The 6,905-nt window shown below is 35.2% G+C and overlaps 1 non-coding gene across 1 annotated transcript; it reads right to left on the bottom strand.

The window, feature by feature from the left end:
* Window positions 1-4,892: 4,892 nt before the first annotated feature.
* Window positions 4,893-5,011, bottom strand: LOC120611452 (5S ribosomal RNA). Its single transcript, XR_005655211.1, has one exon. It is a non-coding gene; the product is annotated as a 5S ribosomal RNA (ribosomal RNA).
* Window positions 5,012-6,905: the final 1,894 nt, after the last annotated feature.

Raw genomic sequence — 6,905 nt, 5'->3', positions numbered from 1 at the left:
AAAATCAGTTAGTTATATCTCTAATTTCAATATTAGCACATGACAACACATTATTTGCTGCCTATATAACAGAATCATAGTTATTCGTTATTTTTATAATAGCTTTTTTGAGATACCTATTCATTATTAAAGCATTCTCTAATGGAATTCAGAATGCAAGACTATGAGATTTCAAGAACTACCTTAACTGCAAAAAAAATTATTTTATTAAATATTTTGAACTGGAAGCTATCTGGCAAACAGCAAATTGTCAAAACTAAAATCCCCTTGCAGTAGCCATTTATGTTTTATCTGCCATTCTACTGCAAATTACGGTAAAGCAGATGCCTAATCAGATGGCATGATTTCTCTGTGTTTGGATTTTGATAAGTATATGAAGGCTAAAATAGATTTTTAAAGCACTGTGAATAATTATTTAAGATCAAAATGCTTCCTGTGCTTAATAGAATAATATTCTACTAATAGAGTCTTTTGTTGCTTACTGTTGAGGGAATTCCAAAAGACTTTCCTGTATCAAAAACATGATGGGAGTTTCTTCAATGAGACCTGGGATGCAATCTGCTCAGATACCTTCATTATACAAAAGAGTCGTCACTGTGAAATGGATGGCTCCATCATAACCTATTACAACACAGCCATTTGCAATATGGTGATTACCACTGTGATCTGATTCATTAATTCTCAGTAACAGTTGTTAATCAGCTCATTAAGCAAGTATTGTACAGAAGATTTCAACCAGGCGAAACCTCTTTAAAACCACTAAATATCTTCTTTTGCAGGGGGAGGAAAAAGGAAACAGGTTTAATGCCAGAGGAGTTGTCTATACATATGGCAGTTTTTCAACTATGGCAAAGTTTTAAATAACTTTACTTTTATAACACTATAAATACTGTAACACTGAGGACTTTGTGTCTTTTCCAAAAAAGTGTTCGCAGTCAGAAAACTCCTCTTATTTGGCTTTCCTGGATTTTGCAGCTATTTTATTATTAAGATGTAGAAAAGAATTCTGGCCCTGTGTTTCACACTTCACCAATATGCTCATTCTTTCCTGTGTTTCTACGGCACATAATTCAATAACGTGCTTCAAGTATTTGAAATCTTGAAGATTAAACTTAAATATAATTTTAGTATTGCATTAGTTGATTTTCAGCAACTTATTTTATATTAAAATATGCCATATGTAAATGTCTATGAGTGATAAGCAAGTTAAAGTGTTTTAACTAACAAAAACAAAATTCCTGGCTCACTTCCCAGTTTACAAAGACATTTCAAGTGCATGTCTTAATTTGATCTGTACAAAACCTGGAAGGATGTTGCTATTAGCCTGAAATTACCCATGAGAAATCTGAAGCTCAAGCTAAGCGACTTGCCCAAGTTGAAAAGTTTGTAAGTTCAGTTCTTGCGATGACAATTCCCATGCTTTTTCTACTAAAACACTGATTTTTCTCAGTAACTAACCAAAAACTAGCAGCCACCCTATGGAATCCCATCTTATCTATATCCAGAAGGAAGTTTTTAGCACAAAGGCAAGAGATACCTGATCAACGCTGAGGAGACACGTGGCATATAATCAAACTTCAAGAAAAGCTTCGCACAGTGTTATTTGCTTTCGAAAGCACAATCGTGTCCACACCTGCCCAATACACTGTAAGTCATCTGTCTAGGGTCAAGCAAACTAAACGGCTGAGCAGCCTCGTTGAATTAGAGCCAATCAAGCATGTGCCTGAGATTATTCCACTAAAACTTCGATACCAGCATCTTCCACCATTCTAGGTGCGATGGCTCGTGAAGCGTGATGAGCACTTGACGTATTTCCCTTCTGAATTGAGGAGGCAGTTTCTTCTAATCCCTGATCAATGCCTGCGCTCCACATGTGTTTCCCCCATCCACCTAGCCACTTCCATCTGCTATGTGGGCTAAAGACTGAAGATAGACACTGAAAATAAGCTGATGATTTGCATGAAAAATAGGATATTGATGACTACCGAATAAACTTATCCTCTTATGTAAACTAATCCAAGTAGGCATTTACTAGCTCAATTTAATTTAATCTCAGGTCCCCATGTATTGATTGAATTGATCAGTATTAATTCAGATTTATCCGTGGTTGGACCTATTGTATATTAGTTCTGCTCTTTGTCAGCTTGTCAATTTCAGTAAATAGTGTTTCAGACATCGCAAGTGAGCGAATTAAAGTATTAATTGGTAATGATGTAAATATATACCATTATTTTAATAACTGCTTTAAACAAACAGACAATATTACATTTATAAACTAATTTATAACCTCTTTTTAAAAAGAATTTTAGCGTGCTAACACAAGACACAACTTTTATGTTAGTAAATGGAAATAGGAACAAAATTGTTGGAAAAATTAGCCTCCCACTGTTGATAAGAACTGTGTTTCTACAACCTTTTGAAATCATACCATGTCCAACTCTATCCTCAAATATAACTTTCATGCAACAATAAGGCCATGGCTTCTCACCAGGCTCAGTTAGTGCACTGTCGAGTTTCTAAAGGGAAAAAAAAGATCGTGTTAAAATTTCCTAAGCGGCCCCAAGCATCTCCTCTTATATTTCTGTGTTCCCTTTGCTATGCTGTCCTGCTTTTATTGCAAGTTCTATTTTGTCCTCTATTTTATAGATATTGTTGTTCCCTTTGATTCCTGATCAAACCAAAAGCTAACATCCCATAGAGTATACTTTGGGAAATTCTGTCTTAAAGAAATAGCCCATCAGCAAAACCACTTTTTCTTTCCCTATTGTTCCAGAGAGGCCATTGGTCTCGATTCTGATATGCGAACCTCATAGAGCCAACGAGCACATGAAGTATATACAGTTTTGAAGACAATCAAATTCAGACCACAAACCTACACATTTTTTTCTTGTAAGTTGGTGAATAGGACGAAAAGATTACGGCATGTTTTTTCATTCTGGGAAATCAAATCAATATGGCTTTATGAACACCAAGGCTCAGGGCTAGTTTGTCTTCACACAAAAGTTCCGGATCTTTCTATCGTGAATCAGAAAAGGAGAAAGATAAAAGGACATGGAGGGTGTGTGTGTGGTGGTGGTGGGGGGGGATTATTTATTTTATTTTAATCTCTATCTCTTGAAGGCAACTCTTGTAGCCTAAATAAAACTAGTAAAAAAGATACTTGGCATTCTGAGCCTTCTCCGGACATATGCCAAGAGAGTAGTCTTTGCATCAGGAGGCATTTTCAGTTCATTGTCATACCTAAAAAGATGCCATCATTTGATTTATTCAGATAATATAATAGACTTACATAACATAATTATATACTTATTACAGCTGTTTGAATAATACCATTAAAACTTGCAGGCCTATGTCATCCGTGCTGACATCTATCACAACTGATTATTTTTTTATTATTGAAAATTTGCTAGACCAAATTTCTCTGCAAAAGGCTAGGCTAAACTTCAGTGGTCAAATGGTATACCATTGCTAGAGATGCTGGGTTTGAACTTTGAGGAGAAACAGCCCAACGATCTAAGATTTGAGCAGCAAGATTAAGAAAAATTCACTCTGTGGATGAGATTAGAAATGTTATCACTGATTGGGATAGAAATTTGGCAGATTCCAGATGGGGGAAAGAGTTCTCACTCAGAAGGATCCTCCAGATGAGAGAAATATATACGTAACCAATGAAAATGTTATTAAGATAACATTATCGGGGGACTCTAGTTTAATCTAGGTTCCGAATCAGAGACTTCTCTGATATAACCTAAAAGTAGATTTCTTCAGGCTTCAGTGAAACAAACATAGTTCATGTAGGATCATGTAATAATAATCCCCTCAATTTTGGAGAAACAAATATTGCTTAAACTTATCTAGGTTATTTGGTCATTTACTAGAATGGCATTTTTTATATATATATATAGTAAGGGCTTTATCAACTAAAACCAAATCTAAATGAAACCTTCAATTAATCATAATTCATTGTACTTCCACTTTAAAGAAAAATAGGTCAATCATAAGAAAACAAACTGAGATCAAAGATTTAGTTAAAAAAACAACATTTAGAATTCACTCTATGTTTTTCTAAATCATCAAAAAAGAATTCATTTATACCAAATTATATTCATCCTCGGCCAACAAAGTTTCCTAACATATTTCGAATGATTTTTCACAAGGGAAGAAACACAACATTATATGAGCAAGGACCCTTTGGGATGTAAGTCATTTGAATTTGCTCATGTAACTAAACTCCACGTGGATCAAGAACAGTTGCATTCAGCTCACTGGAACCTCACCCCTGTCTTTTGGCTAAGCATTCATCCATTTAACTTGATCCTCAGACCCAGCAGCCCTCAGATCAGCTTTTCCCAAGTTCAAATCCAGAGGAAGGAGTGAGTACTTCTTTCTCAGCAGTCACAATAGCCCCAAATGACATCTGACTGGCTTTAATTGAGTCTCTGTGCTTAGGAGATTATGACTGTCTGATTGGTCAGAACTGGGACAGCAAAACACTAAATGTTCACTAAAATTATTAATTGTTCTTTGGGCCCAATGATAAAGAAGCTCGTGGACTTGGTTCTTACAGACATTCTTATCTCTACCACTTTATACAATACCTGGCATATAGTAAATATACCATAAATGTCTCTTTTATTGAAGTGAATTTGAATTGCTTTTTTAAATTAATTAATGATTATAAATATGCTAAATCTGTTGGGGGAAAATGTTGACCTTAAATTGGTAGCAGAACACCCAAACAGAAATTAATGAAAGATAATAATTGCAGAAGATCAGAACACTGTTTCTTTTCTTTTCTTTTTTCTTTTTCCTTTTAGGCAAGGCAACCTTGCTTGACCTCACAGATTGCAAGGACCTTGTCAGTTTACGATCCCTTATTTTTTTATTTTTTATGCCTACAGCACCTGGTCTTCCTAGGTGGTCTCCCATCCAAGTACTAACCAGGCCCAACCCTGCTTAGCTTCTGAGATCAGACGGGATCAGGCTTGTTCAGGGTGGAACGGCCATAGACAGAACACTGTTTCTTAAAGGGTTTTCCATGGAACACTATGTCCTCGAAATGCTCTGTAAGGAGATGAGTTTGGGAAAGGATGATTGCCACATTTTTCTCTTACAGATTATAAAGAATTACAGCCATATTAAGAACTTCAAGAATTCATGAGTAATAACTTTGTTACTTTGTTACTCATGTTTCTCAAATTTATCCGTTGAAGGACATTTACATCTATTTGTCACCGTGGGAGGCAAGAGGCTGGAATTTTCCAAAGTAGGACTAGAGATTTGACTGTCAAAGTGGTTGGTTCAGGTGGGAACGGTGGGTTTTTAGAAACATGATGCCATTAAGGAAACATTTTTCAAACAATATACATTTTCATAAGTAGGGGATTGTTTAAATAAATTATTAAAGAATGGGATACAACAAGACTATATAAATTATAACCATATATATTTAATAAAATGAAAATAAGTCTGGCATATGATGTATATAAAACAGGTTATAAAATAAATGCCTATTGTCTCATTGCACTTAATAAAAAATAAAAAAGTACATATCTGTGTGCAAAATAATCTTTAAAGTTGTATGACCAAAAGATAACAAATGAGGGTTTGTTTATGGCTGATTTTTATTTTCTTCTCTGAACCTGTTTTCATTTTCAGGATGTGTTTGAGTGTAAATTTTTTCAAGTTATTTTAATTTGTCCCAAAACTTACTATCAAGTATTATTGCACTGCCTTTCATGCCTCTTCCCTTTCTAATTTGAACATTAGTTGATGCACTTTTAACATCATGTAAAATTTCAAACTCATACGCCTTTATTCTTTTCTCGAAAATAAAATTACTTCTCGGTGCTACAGAAGTCAAAAAGAAAGGCTTGTAGGCAGAGCACTTCAAAAAGTCCTCAACCGCTTCATATTCCCGCTGCCTCAGTACCAGATTTCAATAGAGCACATGAATCAGGACAAGTTGACATTAACATCAGTCCAATAGAGATGTCAAAAGTATAGGGTGCAATTAGGAGCTGAAAAATAACAAAGTGAGGGAATATCATCAAATCACAGCAGAGATTATAATAGTACTTGACACCAGCCACCTAATGAAGCTGATTGAACTATTCAACAGCTTTTATTTCGGGAATGAGGTGGTGGGGTGGGATGCAAAAGACCTCCGTGGGCAGTGACAAGATGGAATCACTAATAGAATACCCTCAAAAGGAGCTCACTTCGAACTGCTGAGTTGGAATAATGCTGTCACATTCAGGGGTCAGCATAGGCTTGGGCTGTGCATTAGTAGGTCAAGGATGCTGCAGCAGCCGGATTGGATGTTTACACCCAGATCTGGGAGATAAGCTCAGCTCTTCATCATCCACTGTAATGGAAGGCCTCAGAGGCAACAGAAGCTTCTGCCTTTTCCCCATCTCAATTTTTTTTTCTCTATCTGATGTTATATGGATAAAGAAAGAACTCCCAGGTATGAGAGATATCGGCAAATGGTGGCATGGAAAATGTCTTGCATTTTTTTCCAAAGAAAAAGAAAATGACAAAATCTTGGTAGGAAGCAGATTAGCAGAAATGTATTGGGGTCTGTTCTTACCTAGAAGTCTGATATCTGTTGGGTAGGCAAAGGCTTTTTTAATTTGGTCTTTTATTGAGAAAATTTTCAAACATATAGTAAAGTTAATATTACAATAAACACTCATATACCCATCACCTAGATTCAGCTATTATTTACATGTTTTCACATATGATTTATTTAGTCAAATATCCAATCTCTGTCTCTATATTTTTCTGAACCACTTGAAAATGGTATGGTATAGTATGCATCTCCAAAAAGAGAAAAACTTTTTATATCAACAAATTATCATTATTTATACTTGATAAAATTAACAACAAGAAACCTCTTAATA

Source organism: Pteropus medius, unplaced genomic scaffold (assembly GCF_902729225.1).
Source record: "Pteropus medius unplaced genomic scaffold, Ma_sr-lr_union100, whole genome shotgun sequence".
NCBI classification, from domain to species: domain Eukaryota; kingdom Metazoa; phylum Chordata; class Mammalia; order Chiroptera; family Pteropodidae; genus Pteropus; species Pteropus medius.
This window is presented reverse-complemented; position numbering and strand designations above follow the sequence as displayed.